The sequence below is a fragment of the Triturus cristatus genome, chromosome 2_2 (assembly GCF_964204655.1).
Source record: "Triturus cristatus chromosome 2_2, aTriCri1.1, whole genome shotgun sequence".
NCBI classification, from domain to species: domain Eukaryota; kingdom Metazoa; phylum Chordata; class Amphibia; order Caudata; family Salamandridae; genus Triturus; species Triturus cristatus.
The window spans coordinates 1196074148-1196096833 of record NC_140582.1 but is presented as its reverse complement, the minus strand read 5'-3'; the positions used below and the strand labels follow the sequence as shown (position 1 = coordinate 1196096833).

The following is a 22686-nucleotide window of genomic DNA, read 5'->3' as shown; positions in this document are numbered from 1 at the left end:
TGCTAGTTCTGATAGAAATGTTATTACTATACAATGTTGTGCCCCCACGGGATCAACACTCCATGTGTTGCACCAAGCACAACATCTCCTCCGAGCTAAAGAATATCTTTTATGGGTGTTATCTGGTCGGGGCCTGCCTGATGAAGGCTGCTGCTTGTTGTGAAATGCCTTGGGTATGCCATTTTTGCCTGAAACCATCCAAGCCATCAGCTTGAGTTGACCTGATAGATTCAATGGGTGAGGAATACCTTCCGGGTCTAGGAGGAGATCCGGCCGAACTGGGAGTAGAACTGGAGGCGCACTCGCTAGAGTTAGAGCTACTGGGAGCCAAGGTTGCGCTCTCCAGCAAGGTGTCGCCAAAATTAATTCTGTTCCTTGTCAACTGATCTGTGACAGGAATCAGGGAATCATCAGGAATGGGGGAAAGGCATAGCCTCAGAACTGATCCTAGTCCTGGATAAATGCATCTGTCACCTGGGCATCTGGATCTGGGCGCAAGCTCAAAAAATGTGTCAGTTGCCGATTGAGTCATGATGCAAACAGATCTATTTCACACGAGCCCCACAATCTGTTCAGAGCTTGGAAAACTGAGTGATTCAGTTTCCAGTCACTGAAACCTTGTAAGTGTCTGGAGTTCCAGTCGGCTATGGTGTTCCTCTTGCGTGGTAGATGCTCCACTATGAGGGAGATGCAATGATCGAGTCAGAAGGAACAGAAATCCTTGGCAATCTCGTCTTGTTGACGTAGCGGACTGCTGACATGTTGTCCATTCTCAGTAAGATATAATTGTATGTCTTTATCGGGGAGAGACTTCTGATAGCAACATTTGGACCTTGTATGTAGTCAAGTAAGTGGCACAAAATCTGGACAGTTCCTTAGCAAAGGAGCCCCCGGATAATAGGCTGTCGGCCATTGGGCTGGCTTACGAATTGGATAGATCATTAAGTTTAGGATCTATTCTCATGAGGATAGATCTCTGGCGCTCCGTAGACATGGTGCAGTTGGTGTTTCCTAACATGCAGACTGCTCACTGAGCCCAGCCAATCAGATCGTCAGTACTTACTGGGGATTTGGACTCTTTGGCTTAGTATGCTAAGTCTAAGATCTTAGTCAAGATTCCTGTCAGGTCAAGTAGTTTATCTTGGCACATCCGACATGAGCGATCCAGGCCCTTTTTCAGATCCCTTGCGTATGTTTTCATAAAAGTGACCATGATAGGATCTACCTCTGGCGTGTCTGCAACCTTACGCGCCAGGTCTGGGTGGGGGCACTCCATGTGGAGGCATGCACGTACCTCTTTATCAAAGCCCCGCCATAGATGGGTATGAAGGTATTCCGTAACCTCTGGAGGGGGAACCTAACCTACCGGAGGCAGCCCACCCTCATGCGACAAACTGTCTGCTTTCTTCACTGAGAAATCAAGGCTTATCAACATTGAACTCGCCTCCAAGAAGGTGCTTCTGCCATCTGGGTCTGTTCCACCCCTTGACCTTTTAGAAAACCATAAACCGATCAGTCTGATCACCAAGAACAATGTATCGTGGGGCACCTTTACCCCTTTCAGTGAAAAAGACATCAACAAGATTCTTCAGAATATCAACCCTTCTAACCATTTCAGCGACCCCCTGCCTCCGGCCATCTTCAAAGAAATCAAGAAAGTTCTCATCCCTACCTGGACAAGGATTGTAAACGCTTCACTGTCACAAAGCATGATCCCAGATTGTCTAAAAGCAGCTCAGGTATCACCGATACTAGAAAAAACTAACGCAGATAAAGCTGACCTCATTAACTTCCGCACTGTCTCCAACATCCCCACCCTAGCCAAACTCTAAGAAAAATGCGTACAATCCCAACTTTGTGCTCACATTGAGAATTTCCAACTCCTGAACCAGCATCAATCTGGCTTTCGGAAGGGGCACAGCACTGAATCGGCTCTCACTCACGTTATGGATGACATTTTAAAAATGCTTGACCAAAATGAATCCTGCCTCCTAATGCTCCTCGACCTTTCCCCTACATTCGGCACGGTCAATGATGACAACTTCCTATCAATTCTGAAGAACAGGATGGGCTTCTCTGGTAGGGCATTACAATGGTTCTCGTCCTTCCTCCACCATAGATCACAAACAGTTAAGGCAAACCACTCTCTCTCCCAGACCTCCCCAGTTCTCATGGGTGTACCCCAAGGGTCCTCCCTATCCCTTATACTCTTCAACCTTTTCCTGGAACCATCAGCAAACTCACTAAATTTCATGAACATTTTCTTATAGATGTATGCGGACAATACACAACTCTATTTGAAAATCTCCCCCCCGGATAACATCAGCTCACTCGACTCTACCCTATCGTCTACTCAAAATTGGTTAACTGAGAACCATCTCCTGCTCAACATCTCAAAAACTGAATTCCTTCTCATCTCTCCTCCTAACCACATCCCCAAACTAGAACTTTGGATGAATCACCTCCGGCTTTCAACTGCACCCCCCTCATTATAGACTCAGCCAAATCTCTCAGAATCACCCTGGACAATCACCTGAACATGAATAATCATATCAGCAACATGTGTAGAGGAACAAATCACTTGATGAGGACACTTAGAAATATCAAACCGTTCCTTCCACAAACAGATTTCAAGCAGGTGGTTCAAACGCTTGTCTTACCGATATCAGACTATGGCAGCGCTATGCTCTGTGACCTTCCCAAATACACCATGGCTCCACTAAGGGCATCACTGAACATTGCGGCCAGACTGGTTACTGGTACCAAACAAAATGTGCACATATCCCCAGTCCTAAAATCTCTTAAGTGGTTGCCCTACAAAGCTCGAATCCAGTTCAAGATTGCCGCTCTGGCGCACCAAGCACTACACTTCAAAACTCCCAGGTACCTAGCGCAAAAACTTGAATTATCCTGCGGGAGAGAGCCTCAAGAAGCACTAACACATTCCTCTTGAAACCTCGCATCTTTAGGAAAAAGAGAACTTGCCTGTGAGCCTTCTCCGGTGCCGCCCCAAAGATATGGAATTCTCTGCCACCGGAAATACGAAGAATCTCGGTTGCTTTCAAACGGGAAGTCAAAAGATTATTAATGAACAAATTCCTACCTTAATTGGGTTTGGGTCACCTGTACTAGGTCATTGATCCTACAACCATTGGGCCATCTTTGTATGATGTTCTTTTTTATCTCATAGTGTGCCCCCCGTTTAGTCCGCTATGTACCTGCTTACTGTATTACGCTACTTTGATCTATTCTTCTTGTAATTATGTGATTATTCTTGCTTTTATTCGTACTTAAGGTCGATATTGTATGTATTACCCTCCTTCCATCCTTCTTGTAAAGCGCTCAGATATCCTTCGGGATCCTGTTCGCACTATATAAAACTTCATAAATAAATAAAAATAAATAAATTGATTCCCTGGGGTGAATTACTTCGGTGGGCTTGAATTGGAGCACCCGAGGGGTATGGACTGGAGCCCATTTCTTCTTACTGGGTCTTGTCTTCTCACCCTCATCACTGTCCTCAGTGTGGGAAGAGCAGTCTGAGTCTAGGGCCTCTGCATACTGTGAGCTGTGAGACTGAGAGGACTCTTCCTGTGGGTTGGCGCTATACTAGTGTTCAGTCTCTCTCTTGCGCCTTAGCTTTTCAAAAGCATCTCCATGTACCTCTGGCTGTGATTTACTCTTGACTTTGCTCATTTTGATGGGCCCACCTCATTGTTGGCCGGAGGAAGTTGGTGTTGCCAGCCTTGTTGGCATGCAAACTCACACAGCTGCCCCGTGAAGGGACCTAGCGGCCGTACCAGGGCCTTATTCACAGATCTCTGTACACTGCAGTCCAGTGCATCCACCAAATCCAGCTCTAGCTGGTCATCACCTTCTTCATGGTAGTTGTCTGCCTCCATCATATAGGGCTCCCATTGTGCAATTCTCTCTGCATGCGCACTTAATTTTCTGGGAGTTGAGAGAGTAAGGGGGGAGTGGAAAAAACCCTGCCAGGTCAAGGATTGTGCCTTAATTTAAATGTGGAGGGAGCTGCCTGCACCAAAAAACCCACTCTATTCAGAGCCTATGCAAATGTATACAGCCCTGCACACACTAATGAGACAGGGCGTAGGGGGAGCATTCACCCCTGCCACCACATACAGAGCCGGGTCACGTTATATGTAGAAAAAGCCTCCAAACGCTCTGATCAATATCCCTGAGCGTCGCATTCAATTTCTGCACATGCGTTTTGTGTGGTCCTTGTTCACAAGTAAAAGATGCTGCGCACATCAGCGAGACGTACGCTGTCCACTCCCCGCTCCACTGAGACAGCAAGCAGCGTCCGAGTCCGACCGCCGTAAGTGTTAAAGAAATGAAGGCAGAATCCCAGCGCTGTAGCGCACGCAGTGGGTGATTGGTAACCTTACCACTCCTGCCCTCATAGAACCGCAACACGTAGAAAGCATGACATTCACAGCAAATAGAGGTATGAAATAACTATAATTAAGGCATAACAAGCATATAGAAAAGAAATATTCTATGCAATAGAGATATGAGATATCTATAATTACGACAGTACAAGCATAAATGATTAAGCTGCACTTTTCTGCCTGCAAAGAGAGAGGACACAAAATGGTGACGTCTACAATTATATAGGTAGCTCATATATAATTGGAGCATGTGACATGGGAGGAACAGGGAAACATGGGTTATGTAGTTTGTGTTTTACTTTATTGTGAATGGCTGCTGAAATTAGTAGTAAAGAAATGAGAAGCATAATCAGAGCCTCCAGTCATGACAAAGAATGTGTGGCTTGTAAAAACAAAATGACATAGAAATAGAAGAGGGATGGCAATACTCCTTCCATGACAAAATGGCATTGTGACAAGACATTTTTAGGACAATATATGGTACAGTGGTAGCTCTTAGTGGGTATGAATGTTTTTCAACAAATGTTCAAACCCGAGCTGGGAAAATTCTATTTTTATATTCTTTTCCATTTTTTTCTATTTTACCCAAATGAAAGATGTCCCTTTGTAAATCACCCCTATCAGTGTCTGTGAGATCTGTGGCCTTTTTAGTCAAGCTAGTGCATGTCAGACAGTTGTGACATGCTGTGGCATGTAGAAGGGGGCAAGGTTTGCTATGAAAGAAATCCCTTAATGTGTGGAATGAGACTTTGGGAATGGTTGTGTAAGAAAAAGAAATGCATGGGCCAAGTGCCAGAGTGAGAGAAAGGAAGGTGTCTTTGTTTATAAATAAAGAAAATCAAGTGTAGATTTGTGGCATGTGAAAGCAACACAACATGAAGATGGAATAAGGACAGCACCCTTTTTCCATGACACAAAAGTTTTGGGAATAACCAAAGCATGTAGAATAGATGGTTTGGTGCTCCGCCTGTGGTTGGGCCTTCCCCCTCTCCTTCATCGATTTTTCAGTTGCGGCCTCTTATCTGTCCTTTTTTGGGGAATCTTCCCCATCGTGTCCTCTTGATCTGCGGCGCATCTGGTGCAGCGTGTGCTCATAGGACACTCCAGGTAGTCCTCGTTGCACGTGGGTTCTCTTCTTCTGGTAAGTGGTAGTTAACAGGGGATATGAGTGCTTTTTGACAAGGGTTCAAACCCCAGCTGGGGAAATTCAATTTTCTTTTTACAACCAGATTTTAATGAGTTTTTAAGACATCTTTGACATACATAAACATTATTCATATCATATCCAGTATACTTTACGCAAGATTATTACTCTCCGGTGTATTTAATTGTGGTTTCCAGGCGCTCGCTAGAGGAGGTGCTGGCCTGTAGAATGTTCTGCAGCGTAGGATCTCCAGAGTGCTCCGCCTGTGGTTGGGTCTTCCCCCTCTCCTTCATCGATTTTTCGGTTGGGGCCTCTTATCTGTCCTTTTTAGTTAACAGGGGCTATGAGTGCTTTTTGACAAGGGTTCAAACCCCAGCTGGGGAAATTCAATTTTTCTTTTTACAACCAGATTTTATTGAATTTTTAAGATATCTTTGACATACATAAACATTATTCATATCATATCCAGTATACTTTACGCAAGATTATTACTCTCCGGTGTATTTAATTTAACACCCCTGTTAACATAACAGTCCCCCCTTGAGTTGCGCTGAAGTGGTCATAATATAATCCCTAGGTATTGTTGGGTTCTCGTGAGTTAGTCTTTTAGTTTCAGTGTGATGCTGTGCCTATTGTCCCTGTTCCGGGTGCTGACCTCTCTCCCTTTCCCGTTCCAGTGTCGCCAGCTGACAGGAGCCCTTCCCACTATTATCCTGTCTATCTGCCGTCAGTTCACTCACTAGGTTTTCCCACGCCCTAGCCCTATCAATTTTACCTATCCCTCAACTGGCCTCCCTGAGCAGTAGTCTACCTTCTGCTCCGGACCACTTTTCGTGTTCCTTTTCCCAGGAAGCTATCCGCCCCCAGTGCCTTCCAATTCCTAGCTATCTCTCTTTTGGCCAGAACATAGGCTAGGTCTTGAAACTTCCCAGTCGCCTTGTTTTTGGCCATATGTGAGAACCATCCCAGCAGGAATTGCTCTGGAGCTTGTGGGAGCTCTTTGACAATGAGCTCACCCACCACTTGCCTTATCTCCTCCCAAAAGGATTGTAGTGTAGGGCAGCTCCAAAACATATGAATTATATGTGCCTCCCTCTCTCCACATCTTGGGCATGCAGCTGTCTCCGTCCCAAAATATCTCCTAATGCGGAATGGGGTGAGGTACACTCTATGCAGCATGTAAAAATTGATTAATTTAAATTGCTCGGGGTGCGCTCTAGGATCTTGTCACACACCACCGCAGGGATCTGCTTCCCCTGGTCTTCTTCCCACTGTAATCCCTGCCTCATACCCCTCTCCACCCCCTGTCTGGGCGAGATGGTCCTCCCTGTGCACACCTGGGCCATGGAGGATGTGTACAGTAGTCGCACCCATGCCAGAAAGCCTCCTCCCAGTCCCATATTGGTCAGTACTTCGTAGAGGTGGGGCCACTCAAGGCTATCAAAGGCCTTCTCTATGTCTACCGCGAGCACCGCCGCTTCCTGCCTGTCGTACTCGTTGGAGCCCATGACAGCTAGGAGTCGTCTGATATTTATGGCCGTATTCCGCCCCGGGATAAACACTGCTTGGTCTGCGTGGATCAATTTGGGCATGTGGGGGAGAAGGAGCATCGCCAAGACCTTGCTTAGGATTTTGTAATCCATGTTTAGCATGGATAAAGGTCTATAGGCTGTATAGTCATGTGGCTCTTTCACTAGCTTAGGCACCGGAATAATGAGGGCCTCCCTAGTGCTCTCCGGCAGTATGCCTGCTTCCCGAGCCTCCTGGTACACTGTGATCAGTCGGGGGGCCAGCTCCTCCACATAGGTTGCATAGAATTCAGTCGGTAGGCCGTCCGTGCCCAGGGTCTTATTCCTTGCCATGCCCTTGATGGCGGCTCGTATCTCCTGCTGTGTAATGTCCGCTCCTATCTCTTCTGCCTCCTCAGGGTTCAGCCTCGTCATCTGCAGGCCTGCGTGCGAGGTATTCCTTTGCTTACGCATGTTCACCTTCTTGCGACCTTCTGTATAGCTTTACATAGTAACGGGTGAAGACCTCATTAATTTTCGCCTGCGGATAGTGCCTGATCCCTTCCTCATCCTCTATTTCCACCAACGGCAGGCTCCTGCTCACCGGGTTTGGCAACCACACCAGGAGTGATCCCGATTTGTCATGCTCTGCGTGGGTGCTCTCTAGATAGTTCTTATAGTTGAAGCATCTAAGTCTCTCTGTCTTACCACCTCCTCCTTGGCTTCTAAAACTGCCTGCTGAAGCTCAGGATGTTCTGGTCTTCTACATTCCAGTCCCCTAAGGGTTGTCTCTGCTCCCTCTACTTCTCCGAGGATGACGCGCCTAACCCCGGTGGTACGCGTAATACATTGGCCCCCCAGGACCACCTTAAAAGCGTCCCACTCTGCATTCGGTGAAGAGGCCATCCCCGCATCGGCCTCAAAGTAGTGCGCTATCTCCCCCCAATCTCTTCTCAGAAGACCTGGTCTTCCAGGGTGTCCGAGGGGAGCCTCCATGTGGGGATCGTTGATACAGGCTGCCTCCATCTCAGGGACAGGACCATTGGGTTGTGGTCTGATATTGTGCATGCAAGATATTCCGCAGCAACAACAAGGTGTTGGATTTCTGCTGCACATAAGAAAGTGTCTAGTCACGCATGTGCCTCATGCACCGCAGAGAAATAGGAGTAGTCTCTATCTTGGGGGTGTAAGGTCCTCCAGGCATCTATCCGTCCCCAACTCTGTCTCCAGGTAGTGAACGCGTGCTGCTTGGGAATTTTACAGTGGAGGGTGAGATCTATCTAGGAGCGTGTTGTCCACACTATTAAAGTCGCCCCCTACTAGGGTATTGCCCGTCAGATATTGCATCAGGCAGTGATTCAGTCTCGCAAAGAAGGCTGGTTGTTCCGCATTGGGGGCGTATATGCTAATTATACTTATTTCTCAGTCATCTAATCGCCCTTCTATGGCTACGAAGTGGTATTCTGGGTCTATCAGCGAGTCCGTCAATTGGAATGGGACCCTTGCTTGGATCCATATCCGAGTAGATAGTATAAAAGAGCTGGCCCCACCACCGCCTCTGTAAGGCTTGTCCCTCTTTCTGTGTTAAGTGTGTCTCTTGTAATAGGGCTAGCTGGGCTCCCCGCCTTCTAATTTATAAGAGGACTTTATGGTGTTTCGTCATTGTGTGCATACCTCTAACATTCTAAGTCATGCATTTGTACTTTTGAGCATCAGCCATTGGATGATGTTACGATTCTTGGCCAGCCACCCTCCCTATGCACCATCATCTGCCTCCTCTCTCCACTCGATCCAATATAGCACTTTGTGTGCTGCAACTCAAGGTGTCCACCCCATATTAACTTTAAACATTTCCCCCAAATCTCACTCCCCAGGATAAGCAGGAAAACACTCCACATCCAAACTAAGGTTATAAGTCTGCAAGTGACTGCATGCAGTTCTATCAGTCAATTGCAAACGGTGAAGGTTGCTCGTCCGCCGCTCTCCCAGTCTCTGCAGCCGCCCTTCAGTTCAGTGGTCCCAAAGTAACCCCCACAGCGCTCCCCCTCCATCAACCCCGGTACCTCATTGTTGGGTCAGGTGCATCCAGTGTTATTCCAGACCTGCTCGTAGTGGGTCTCAGCCCTCTTCATCTAGGTGATATCGTCCGCCGCCTGCGGAATTACGTCTGGGAATGTCACACTCTGTGCCTCTGAGTCACTGGACCCTTGCTCCGAGCCAGAATCTGCTGCAGTCTCACTGCTCCTAGGGGGTGCTGGGCTTCCCCCTGTACCACTGATCAATGCCACCACGTGGATTGCGATTCGGCGTGCAAGCTGTGCCTCTTCTTGCGTGGGGGCTACAGTCTCTCTCAAGGCTCGCCGGCCTCGGGTGCTGTTCTCTCGTCTTCTTCTCCTCTCCGGATCCCATAGCGGTGCCATCCCTTCGTGTTCTCCAGCCAGTCTGATGTCTCCTGCGAGGTCTTGAAGAACTCCGTGCCATTCTCCGTGGTAACTCCTAATGTGGCCCCGTATTGCGTTACATAGTTGTAGTTCAGTTGCCGCAACCTCTGTTTCACGTCCCGGTAGGAGCCTCTCTGTCTTTGTACCTCCCGGTTTACAATCTGGGAAGATTTGCACCATTGAATTACCCACCGCTATGTCCCCTTTGAGGCGTGCCTGGGCAAGGATGTGGTCCCTGTCCGTGTAATGGAGGAGCTGCGCTATCACCAACCGCGGCGGTGCTCCTGGTACAGGTGGTTTTGCAGGGACTCGATGCGAAGAAGCTTGATAGGCCGTCTGGCGCTACTCCCTCTCGCAGCCATCTTTCCTGGTAGTCTATCATGTTGCGGCCTTCTATTTTATAGAATGTTCTGCAGCGTAGGATCTCCAGAGTGCTCCGCCTGTGGTTGGGCCTTCCCCCTCTCCTTCATCGATTTTTCGGTTAGGGCCTCTTATCTGTCCTTTTTTGGGGAATCTTCCCCATCGTGTCCTCTTGATCTGCGGCGCTTCTGGTGCAGCGGGTGCTCATAGGACGCTCCATGTAGTCCTCGTTGCACGTGGGTTCTCTTCTTCTGGTAAGTGCTCTACGTTCTGTTATGTAGTCCGACTCGCACTTAGGCTAGTCACATCTGTTTCTGCCTAATGTTCCCACCACTCTTCACCAGGCCTTTCCAGTGCACTTTATATTCTCAGTGTGGGCCTGAGTCCACTCTCCTCAATGTCTGCCAAGGGTCTCCGGATTATGCCGTGTTCTGGCTTTATGCACCATTATGCACAGTTCAAGTCATCGCTTGCACCACCTCAAGCTCTCAGGCCGCACACTAGTTAGCTTGCCCGCTTTTCTTGCTTCACCCTTCTTCCCCACCTGCGGGGCACTGCGTTCTACCGGTGTGATCCCTGAGGTTGCGTGCCCTGGGGGGTCTCTCCCCTGTTTTGCATATTTAGTCCCTGGCATAGGCGAGCCCTAGGCCCGCTCACCGACCCCGTCAACGCCACTGGGCCCACTCCGCTATAGTAGGCATCCTTGTTGGTGTGGCTGATCGTCTGCCCTTCTGAGTTGCTGCTAGCCGCTTACTTGGGGAGGCCTGCTGCTTCTCTGGACTCTCATTGCCAGTTGCCTCTGCTGGGGCTCTGGGTGCGCTTCTAGGATCCCTGCGGGGGCTCACTTCCCTAAAATCTTCAGGCCCCCCAGTCTCCAGGATACTCAGGCGCCTCTGCTGCGCGGTCCTGATCACTTGTCTCTGACGCTTTCACCTGGCTTCTCTGGGCCTCGCTCTACTTCGAGCGCGCACCAAAGTCTCGAGGGCCGCACTCGCTCTGTCGCACAGAAGGAGAGGGGAGGCCTCCTCTGCCTCTGTCCCGGCTGTGAGCCGCTGCACCTGGTGGTCACATCCATACCGCTGCAGTCCGCTCACCTCCTGGGGACCAGCTCCACGTTCCCCAGGATTTGCCCCGCTCGCTTTCCCCAGTGATTATCAAGCACTGTACTCAGGCCTACCAAGTGGGATCCCTAGCAGTTCTGCGTCCACCACCGCTCCGCTCCTCTGGTGTGGCCCTGGGGAGTCTCCAGGACCTGTTCCAGGGCTTGTAGCGGGACAGGATGGGACACTCTAGGTCTCAGTACACTACTGCTTCATCAGTGCTGTCGGCTGGGTCTTCCTCTCAGCTCCGCAACATCGTCATGGGCGCTGCCATCTAGGCTCACCTTCCGGCTATGGTCAGATTTTGTTATTCACCCGTTTTAGGTATTTGAGACGGGTTTCTCCGTCTCCAACACGCACCTCACCCTCTGTATGATTATGAGGGCGTGCTGCAGAAGCTGTCCCATTCAGGGGGTCAGGATGGCATTCGATGGCGGCTGGCTGACAGGAGCTTGTGAGCTGTACTGTTCACTCCAACGGCGCCAAGCCACACCCCTCTTGGGAAATTCAATTTTTATATTCTTTTCCATTTTTTCTATTTTACCCAAATGAAAGATGCCCTTTTGTAAATCACCCCTAGCAGTGTCTGTGAGATGTGTGGCCTTTTTAGTCAAGTCAGTGCATGTCAGACATTTGTGGCATGCTGTTTATTTATTTTTTGATTTATTTAATGCGTTTTTATATAGCGCGGACATTACCCGAAGGTGTCAGAGCGCTTCACAACCGGAACAGTAATGATACATGAGGAGAAGAATTACAAGTGAGCATGTTACAAAAGCAAACGTTACGTTACATGAGGCAATACTGACAATTGTGCAAGTATCAAGAGCAAACAAAATACAAGAGGTAGCAAATGATACGTTACAAAAGAAAAAAGTGACGTGTGCAGGTTACAAAAGCATACAAAGAACACGTAGAGGTAAAAAACTGCAATAAATGGCAGACACTCTAAACACTAAAACAAACGTTACGTTACATGTGGCAGTGGTGGCCATTGTGCATGTATCAAAAGCAAACAAAATACAAGAGGTAGCAAACGATACGTTACAAAAGGAAAGGTGACATGTGTGCATGTTACAAAAGAGTACAAAGTACAAGTAGAAGTGTGTTAGACCTGGCACCTTGACGTGAGTCTCCCTTCCTCTTTTTGTCACTGTGCCTCATGTGTTTTTATGGTGCTGGCCGCCCAGCGCGCTGTGCCACTGCCAACCAGTGTCGCGGTGCAAGTGCTCCCTATGTAAATTGTATATGTTGGTTGGATTCCATGATTGGATTGTTTGGTTTACTGTCAGACCCCAGTAAAGTGCGCCAGGAGCACCAGGGCGTGTAAATGCAAATACCGCTGGTGGGCTTGCAGCACGGGTTGTGCCACCCACAGAAGCGGCCTGTAAATTATGTCAAGGTCTGCCATAGCAGAACCTGCGTGCAGTCTGGTACTGACATGCTGACTGGCAAGTGCCCACACTTGCCGGTCCCTAAAACCTTCCCTTAACTTCATGTTAGTCACCCCTCTGGTAGGCCCACGGGCAGGGTGCGTTGTAAGCATAAGGTAGGACAGGCCTGGATGTCTGGCCTGTCCTAGTAGTGAATTACCGCCATCTTGGTGTTCACTACTGTAAGGCTACCCTGTTCGCATAGGCCAGCATGGGCGGCTAGGATTGTTACATCCTATGATCCTAACCGACCCAGGGAACATGGTAGAAGATCAAGTTTAGTATGCCTGAACTCGGAATAATAAGGTACATCTTTTCGCAAGGTTTATTTTAATATTCCGCGTTTGCAAATGCCGCTTTTAGAAAGCTGGCCTTTGCTTGCCTAAACATTTCAGCCCGCCTCTGCGTGATGTGTATCGGATGTCTGGCTGGTGTGAGTGACAGGGCTGGAGGAACCCAGATGGGCAGGGCTAGGTAGCCTGGTGGTGAATAGGAAGATCGACAGGTAGATGGGTGGGAGGAGTACTCCTAGGCTCTGAATAGGACAGTGCTCTGCCTCCACAATGCCGGCTCTGCCCCCTGTGGAGCGTCTGATGACTCTGCCCTGCACTCTGTAAGAAGAAGCCTGCATCGCGTAAACAAAGTGCTCAGAAACCGGACTGGACCAGGCAAGGGCCCCCCTGGCCTGGGAGAACAAAAGATTTGTGGTATAAATGTAGGAGCCCTGCTCCTAAGAAACTAGATCCGCTTTTGACCAAGAAGAATCTCTGCCTGAGGAGGAGGCACCGGGAAAGCTGTAAGGAGGAAGACTGTCCCTATCCTGGGGGACTGGCCTGCAGTGGTGACCTTGCTGCCAAAGGAGAGAAAAGGAACCTTTTGCTGAAGACTTTGCTTTATTTTTACTTTCAAGACTTGTGCTTTCCAAAACGATCTCCAAGGGCTTGGAACTGAGCTTGCCCCCTGAACTGATCCCCAGGACCATTGGGCTCTACCTGATCTTCACTCGCCTGCCGCTGGACTGTGGTGTCCTTTCCCTCGCCGGAGCTGTGACCCTCGTGCCCCAGTCCCTCCTTGGGCCGTGACCAGTACTGCTTAGCCGCCCCCACCTTGGGAAGAGCCTTGCTTGATCTGAGCCGCTCCCCCTACGCTGTGCTGGGCTGCCCCTGTCACCTCGCTCGCTGGAGGCTCGCTGTGCACCTTCACCCTCCTGCCGGAATCGGCGTTGTGAGCATCTCCAAGCCTCGGACGGCCCGGACGTAACCTGCGTGCCCGGCTGCCCTGCTTTGTTCACCCGCCACCTGCAACACCCCGCTCTGGTCGTGAGCCTGAAGATCAGACCCCCATCGTGAAGTGTGGGAGCCCCGGACGCCGCCTCGCCCTTCTGTCGAAGAGCCGCTGATATCCCGCACTCGCCTTCGCGTCAAGAAACAAGGTACTGTACTTACGAACTCGACCGCGAGCTCGCATCGGATCCATAACTTTCTGATTTCCCTGTCATCTGCCGTGTGCTTCCAGGGCGCCACCTCAGCACGAAGTGCGCTGAGGCCCACAGTTACCTTGTGCCCGCCTAAGAACTTTCCGCAACAAAGAAACTTTACCGTATTTCCAAGAGTTGTGGCCCCATCAGTTTAACGTTACTGGGCCTTGTATCCGAATCTGCTGAATCTACATAAAAGCTTATTTTTATATACTTCCTGATTGGTGTCCGTTTGTGGTGCATGCAAGGGGTTTACTGTATGTGTTATTGCACTTGCTTAACCGTGTACGCCTGAGACTTAGCCTAGACTGCTCGCGCCACGCACCTAGAGGGTGAGCAGGGGTTATTCTGGGGAGTCATCCTTCGCCCTGACAAGAAGTAAGGGGTCCCTGCTTGTTGTGGGTACACACCTGCATCAACCAGAGCCCCCTCATTTCTAACAAAGTATAATACTGCACTAAATGGCAGACACTCAAAACACAAGAACACACTGGGAAGGCACTTCTATAGGCATGGAGAACAGAATTTCCTATAATGGAAGGACTTCCTTCAGAAAATAGAGGGCGTGAATTAAATTTGGAAGGGTCTTTGAAGGAGGAGAGCTTTGAGGTCTGTTTTGAAGGCCTGTGAAGAGGTGGTGGTCCGGAGCTGAGGCGCAAGTGAGTTCCAGATTCTCACCGCGTTGCCTGAAAAGGATTGGGCCATCGATCTTTCCTTCTTGAAAGTGGGAGGTTCAAGCAATAAAGTTTCTGCATTACGTGATGTTCTGGAGCCTCCAGAGAGTTTCAGTTTGTTCGCCAGGTAGCGAGGGGAGGAGGAGTGCAAGGCTTTGTGGGTGATACAGGCAGTCTTGTAGATAGATCTTGCCTCGATAGGAAGCCAACAGAGGGTGGATAAAATGGGTGTGATGTGGTCGCTTCTTTTGGCCCCATATATGAAACGAGCTGCTGAATGGAGAACAGACTTCAGGGGGGACAGGTGGGATTTGGGGAGGCCAGTAAGAAGAGAATTGCAGTAGTCCAATCTGGAGAGAACCAGCAATTGGACCAGGGTTTTAAGGTCGTGCTCCGTGAAGAAGCGACGAATCTCCCAAAGAAGACTTCGCAATGGAATCGATGTGGGAACGTGGAAGGGAGGCAAGGTTTGCTATGAAAGAAATCCCTTAATTTGTGGAATGAGAATTTGAGAATGGTTGTAAAAGAAATGCATGGGCCAAGTGCCAGAGCGAGAGAAAGGAAGGGCTCTTTGTTTATAAATAACGAAATTCAAGTGTAGATTTGTGGCATGTAAAAAGAAAAACGACATGGAAACAGAAGGACATCACCATTTTTCCATGACACAAAGGCTTTGCAAAAACACCAGTTGATGGACAGAATGCAGAACAATGTCATACATTCACCCCAGTACAGAGATCTGGGTCTAAATCCATAGTTTTCTTGCTCACCATGCCATTCCAGTTTGAACCCAGCCATATGCAAATCAGTCTTGACCCTGTGCCTCGTGGGAACAGTCAGGCCCGAACTGCCAAGCCAGGTCCTCCCTGAACTGGAACCAAGCATCCTAGGACCGGTTTCGGGGTTTCACCCCTCTTCAGCCAGGATAGCTTGATTCCAGTGGCATGGAGAGCACGGGACTCACGTCTGAGCATACCCGTCCCACTCGGCACAGGGTCAGACTGATTTACATATGGCCATGTCTGAACTGGGGTGGTGGAGTGAGCTAAAGAATGATGATGGATTAAACCCAGACCAGTTGACTGGGGGTGAGTTTGATCTGCTCAAACGCTCCGTCCATCATCCCATTTTGGTATCGCTTTGTTTGCCCTAAGTTGGCAGGGTATGCCCAGATGTGGGTCCCTTGCTCACTTTGCCACTGGATTCAAGATAGCCTGGCTGATGAGGGTTATGAACCCGAAACCGGTCCCAGGATGCTTGTTTCCGTTTGATTTGCTCAAACGCTCCGTCCATCATCCCCTTTGGTATCAAAAAAGCTTTGGGCACAGAAACTCCACACAGACCAGATGGTACAGTGGTAGATAACAGGGGCTATGTATGCTTTTTGACAAGGGTTCAAACTTCAGCTGGGGAAAATCGTTTTTTATATTCTTTTCTATTTTATCCAAATGAAAGATGCCCTCTTGTAAATCACCCCTAGCAGTGTCTGGGAGATTTGTGGCCTTTTTAGTCAAGCCAGTGCATGTCAGACATTTGTGACATGCTGTGGCACGTGAAAGGGGGGCAAGGTTTGCTATGAAAGAAATCCCTTAATTTGTGGAATGAGACTTTGGGAATGGTTGTGTAAGAAAAAGAAATGCATGGGCCAGAGTGAGAGGAAGGAAGGGCTCTTTGTTTATAAATAACAAAAATCAAGTGTAGATTTGCGGCATGTAAAAAGAAAAACGGCATGGAAACAGAAGGACATCACCCTTTTTCCACGACACAAAGGCTTTGGGCAAAAAACACACAACAGATGGTATAGTGGTAGGTAACAGGGGCTATGAATGCTTTTTGACAAGGGTTCAAACCCCAGCTGGGGAAAATCGATTTTTATATTCTTTTCTATTTTTTTTCTATTTTACCCAAATGAAAGATGCCGTTTTGTAAATCACCCCTAGCAGTGTCTGGGAGATGTGTGGCCTTTTTAGTCAAGCCAGTGCATGTCAGACATTTGTGACATGCTGTGGCACGTGAAAGGGGGGCAAGGTTTGCTATGAAAGAAATCCCTTCATTTGTGGAATGAGACTTTGGGAGTGGTTGTGTAAGAAAAAGAAATGCATGGGCCAAGTGCCAGAGTGAGAAGAAGGAATGGCTCTTTGATTAAATAACGAAAATCAAGTGAAGATTTGTGGCATGTAAAAGGAAAAACGGCATGGAAACAGAAGGACATCACCCTTTTTCCATGACAAAAATACTTTGTGCAAAAATAATAAGGGCAGAATGGATGGTCTAGTGGTAGCTAACAGGGGCTATGAATGCTTTTTCGACAAGGGTTCAAACCCCACCTGGGGAAAAAAAAAATTTACATTGTTTTTCTTTTTTTAAATTATTTATTTTAGCAGAGTGAAAGATAGTCCTTTGGAAATCATCAACTGATAATCATGAAATACCATGTAAAAAATCTGTGGCATATGTCACATGAGCTGTGGCATATGCCCTTACTGTGATTTTCCATTGTTTTATTATGGAGGCGCCCCCTTACAGTGCTCCGACGACAAAACAGGCTTGTATGTGTGTTGGGTGAGATATGCATGTTTATTTCAGTGCCTGAGAGGGATTACGTGGGTGCTGTCTGTATATTGTCCATGTGTATGTATTTCTCTTTATTTCTATACTTCTGTTTCTGTGTCAATGCGTTTCGTGTCTACAGACGCTGTGAGCATTTTGAGTGCGTTTAATATTCTGGTGTTTTCCACTGTATGGCGGTATCTGTTTACAGTTCGTGTCTATACTGGAGAGCAGTGTTCTTCAGTTCTAAGTGTCGTTTCTCCCTCTCTTTGGAGCATATCAACAACAACCGGCGATAATTATCGCTAAGCGCACTTAGCGCTAGGATAGTTATCGCCGACTAGCATGGATTTTTATCGCTGAGATAGCGTGCTATTAGCAACGCTCATCTCAATAGCGATAAAAATCCTCACGCTAAGTGGCTAACGTGAGATTATTGCTGGAAACCCAGCGATAATCTCACGTTAGCTTGTTGATAGGGACAGACAAACTTAGCCATGATATCCTCCTTCCATAGGATATCATGGCTAAGTCAGAAAAATAGCAGATGTAAAAAAGCAACGTTAACCGAGGTTAGCGCTGCTTTTTTTGTCTCTAACAGGGTTAGCGATATTCTTGATAATAGGAGAAATGTCGCTTAGTGACATTTCTCCTATTATTTTACTCTGGAACGCCCCCTTTGCATCTCATTAGAGATGCAAGGGGAAGCGTAGAGTAAAAGGGTGCTAACATGCGAATTTGCGTGTTAGCACCCTGTTGTTGATAGGGTGCTAGTTTTAGCTCTGCTTTTTTGGCTTTTAAAGCCAAAAAAGCAGAGATAAAGCCCTTGTTGATATGCCCCTTTGTTTGCACTTCAAGTGGCCAGCTGGGAGAGTGCTTGGGGAGAAGGGAAACAGTTGACACACGAAGATTTATCGCAGAACCACAGACCCCTGCACAGCAGAGGCCCGCCCTCAGAGCCCTGGTGGCACGGTACTATACAATAAAGCTCCCGCATAGCAGTGCCCTGTGCATGGAGCTCGTGGGCACCCCGACAGCTACTTACTTACCAATGACGATGCATTGCCCAGCACCACTTCTACCTCACTCTGAGGCTGCAGACCCCAGCCGAGATCCGAGGAAACCTAACCAATCCGGCTGCAGCTTCTCTCAGGCTTTTTTTTCAGCATGAACACAAATCAGTTAAACAGTAGTGACACTCCCAAAAGTCCAGTGTAAGGAAAGATTAATACAGCTGTGTAAGTGGTTAAAATGTAGACATTTACGGATCCTTCCTGAAGTGCAATGTCAGAAATAAATCCAAGCCACCCAATGTGACTGGCTCAAAAACGTGCACCATCATCCTCCTCATGCCCCACAGTAAAAATAGTGCATTGTGTATTTAAATCAAGTGTGTTCATTACATCCCCACTTGGGTGTTCCGTACTCAATATCCCTCAATATTCTTACTTTCCAGCCAAGACCGTTTACTGATACGTCATCACCGTCCCAAGCAGTGATAATCGGCATCAATCATAAAGTTTAAGGACCAATCAAGTACCAACTATTTCTACACCAACTCCACCTTGCAAGCAATACTTAGAATCAGAAAAACCAGTTGTGGCCGGTATGATGGGGTGTGGCGGTGAGTGGCGGGGGGGGAGGGTAGTGTGCGTTTGCAATGCTATAGGTCTCGCATTTTAGAAACTTTGACCTATTTATATTGTAAATGACAATGCCTTCCATTATTGCAGGTTTTTGTAAACACATAAATAAAAGGCATTATCATTTAAAATGCCAATAGCTCAAAATCTTTCAATTGCGAGACCTATTGCATTGCAAATGCTTGTTATAATTTCTGAAGGAAATGCTTTAGGTATTACTGTTTTGATTACATCAAGATGACTTCAGGCGTGCCACACTGTTGTAATAAATATAGACTGTTAGCAATCTAGATGTTCATTAGAGCACTGTGGAGAGGCAGAGTTCAGGGGCACGGACATGGACAATTGAGGGAGGAAGGGACAGACACAGCAAATTGACCACACAGGGTAGGCGGGAAGGGCAGTGACAACACAATGGACCATGGAGGTCAGGGGCAACAAGCCTATGATGCAAGACAAACAAAAGAGGTTGTTGCAATACAGCAGACCGTTGAGGGCAAAGGGAGAGGCAGTGGCAGTACAACCATACATGCCAACATACCCGATTCAGGCAGGAGACACCCAATGTTTTTAAGCCCTAAGGGGCTTTATTTTAGCCATTTCCCGCCTAAAATCTTCTCTTATTCGATGTAAGTCAATGGGGAAAATTAGTCAACCAGATTTTTTCCATATTATGCCTACCAACATTTTAGAAGAGGAAAGTGAGAGATTTTGAAAAAATAATTGGATAATGTATTTCTCCCATTGACTTCTATTACAGCCTGCATTGGGTCTATTGGTGGGTATGGGACTTGCAAGTGTGCTGCTGCAGGATCAGAAATCAGAACTTCAATTATACGTTTTTGCCATATCTGTCAGGAGCACAGAGAAATTGTTATGGCGGGCAGAGAGTGTGCCGAAAATGTTGTACACTTGCTCACAGGAAGAGGTTACTGGCAGTGCATAATCCGAGTCATACAAGACCAGTCTTTGCCATCTGTAGCCCGCCGAGTAATCAGGTTTTTGCATGGAGGAATTGGTAGGAGGCAGACTAGCCTTGAAACCAGTAGTCTCCCACCTGAATGGGAGGTTGGCATGTATGAAATCCCCTCTTACCAAGTATAGCATATTGGTCCAATGAGGGCATGAGGAATGATGTAAGGACATGGACCTGGACAATAGAGGGCAGGAGGAAGGTGGACGGGGCACCAAACTGACCTTTCAGGCAGGCGCCAGGAGATGCAACCAATGTAACAAAGAGGAACCCCTGCAAACGGATGTAGGTAGAGATTCAGGGGAAAATACAGAAAGAGTACAAAAAGAAGCATCTCTACCTATAGATTTCAAAACGTACAATGTATCGTTTCATTGGTATATCAACACTTGGACTAAGGGAACAAAAAGAGAATTTAGAAACATAATCAGGAACAAATCCATAAGTGTTTTATTTTCAACTTAGATCAATTTCACAAAAATAATTTTGAAGCATTGAATAATTTGCACTTGATATAAAGAAAGATTTCAAATAACAATAAACATACATAAAAAGGTCCCAAGCGTACTCGTACACACACAGGCTAGCACACTCATACCGGTATCATTCCACACTATAAACACCAAGATCACACATCCACATATGAAAAGGTATAAGGAACCCAAAGTATATTCGATGTATAAACAGAGTTCAATATATACACAGAAACATCAATATTGTATTGAATAAAAAATGTTCAAATTTGAGGAGTTAAGGCTAGGGTGGGCCACATGTAAGCGCGTTTCGGTGAAAGCACCGAAATGTTGGTGCCACCTTCCTCAGGGCAAACGAGAACCAACAGTCATAGTATGGGTTTAGGCTTGGACCTAACAAAAACAATAATAATATATTAAATAACATAACAGCATTCGGTGTAAGGCATGCATTAATGATTTGATAACATTATGAAAAAAATATTAATGAAAAACATATCGTGCAAAGGTCATTAGTCACAGGTGTTGACTAAGCAATAAACATAATTGGATACATTTATCTACATAGTAGATAAGTTAAGATACGAATACACTAGGGGATCCAGGGGTACCGTGGTTCAGAAGGAGAAATATAAAGAGAGTTAAAAGGAAGATCTAATAAGAGAATATATACATAAAGAGAGAAATTCTTTTTACTTCCCCAGGGGGGAGAACATCTAGTCAACAAAATATTTGTTCCAGAAGAATAGTTATTGCAGGAAAAGGTGGTGGGGAAGGGGGAGGATGAGGGGAGAGAAAGAGAGAGGCAAGGGGGAGAAAAGAAAAAAAAGGGGAAAAAAAGGAAGAAAATAAGAAAAGGAGAAAGGAAGAAAAAGAAAAAGAAGAGGAGGAGAAGAAGAGCCCAAATCTCAAAGGTGTCCTAGAGCGAAATTTCACTGGGCAGGGGGTCGTTTGCACTCACCTGAGAGATCACCAAGGAAGTTTCACGCATGAACAGAATCGTTCTGGTCGAGAACAGACTATCAATGCGTTGCTTGAAATGATTCTGTCGGGTGAAGAAAGGATACAAATGAGCTCTAATCGGAAAAAGGGGGCACTGGTCTGATTAGATGCGCGGAGCCTAAAATGTCCGACAGACCACGATAGATCTTTTAGGCGACAGGTCGAGATATCAGCAGACTTCCAAGTCGATGCTATACCTTTGTGCTGATAGACAGATAACACTCGCGGTGATATGATACACTTTATATCATATTAGAAGTGAAAAAACATGCTAACTGAGCTCATTTGACGTGAATAGATAGGACAGATAAGGGCAAGTACGAAGAATCATCTAATCCATGCATTCAAAACGGACATGATTCAAGGGAATGCCGAGACTGGGGAATACAGGGAAGCAGATAAACGCAGGGCTTATATAACGCTTTTCGGATATATATACAGACAACCTCTAACAAGCGAAGGTAAAGAAATTTACCTGAAGGGGCAAATAGACGTCTTTGGAGTCAGAGCAAGATCCTTTTAGTAATGAGAGACTTCCAGAGGCGGGATAGTTTAACTGCCGGCCCTACCAAAATAAATGAGAGGGTTAAATAAATTAAGTAGAACAGATACATTCAGGCAGACAAAGTGGAAAAAGATGAGGGCAGAACGCCTCTACCTGGGTGTGCAGGGCTTTATGCAGCCGAGGAGAAAGGATGCAAATGCATCTTCGTAGAAACCACGGAAATGTTCGTCGTGGTGAGATTCAATAAAACTAAAAAAATGAATATAATAAAGTGGGTTGAAGTAAAAGAATATAAGTATATCAGAATATCAGTTCCTAGAAAATAAGGCAAGGAAAGCGTGCTAAGCATTAAGATAAAAACGGAGGGAACGATCACGTCTGGTTAAAGTACCTGATAAAGCGGTAGTTATTACGAAGCGCTGCCAGTCGCTATGGATTCCAAGGGAATTGGCGGGCCTCAGGTGGACGAATCGGTCCGGAAAACACACGCGATGTTCAGAAGCCGTTTAAATAGGCCAATGGGCAAGCGCGTCATGAAAGGAGGGAAAAAGCATACCTATCATAGACGGGACGCGAGGGGGGGGCGGAAACGTCATCAGAATAAGAGGGCGTGTCTTTCAAGGAGAAAACACTTGGCAAAAAAAAAAAAAACTAACCAAGGACTCAAAAAGGCCGTACGTGGGTAACGTTGTATCAATTGGCACATGCGGATCATTGTATCAATTGACGCATACAGAAAATAGGAAATGTTACCTCGCGGTGGCAGCGTAATAAGGAAAAATTGCTGCGAGCAGACTGTAAACGGAGTCAGGGTGCGTGCGTCTGAGGGAATAGATCAGGAAATGCAGATGTATAATAGAATCTTATAAAAAAAGAGGCAGAGTACGAGCTATAGAAAGAGGCATGTAACATGGATGTAATAGGATAGGTCATATTATACAAGAGAAAATAGCTAAAGCAATGAAAATTAAAATTAAGACAGCATTTCACT

The 22686-nt window shown here is 46.9% G+C and overlaps 1 long non-coding RNA gene across 1 annotated transcript; it reads right to left on the bottom strand.

Annotated features, from left to right (window-relative positions):
* Positions 1 to 20142: 20142 nt before the first annotated feature.
* Positions 20143 to 22199, bottom strand: LOC146863375 (uncharacterized). The gene is made up of 5 exons (XR_014978602.1): positions 22087 to 22199; positions 21849 to 21944; positions 21666 to 21755; positions 21150 to 21233; positions 20143 to 20581 (listed from the first exon to the last, which is right to left on the bottom strand). It is a non-coding gene; the product is annotated as an uncharacterized LOC146863375 (long non-coding RNA).
* Positions 22200 to 22686: the final 487 nt, after the last annotated feature.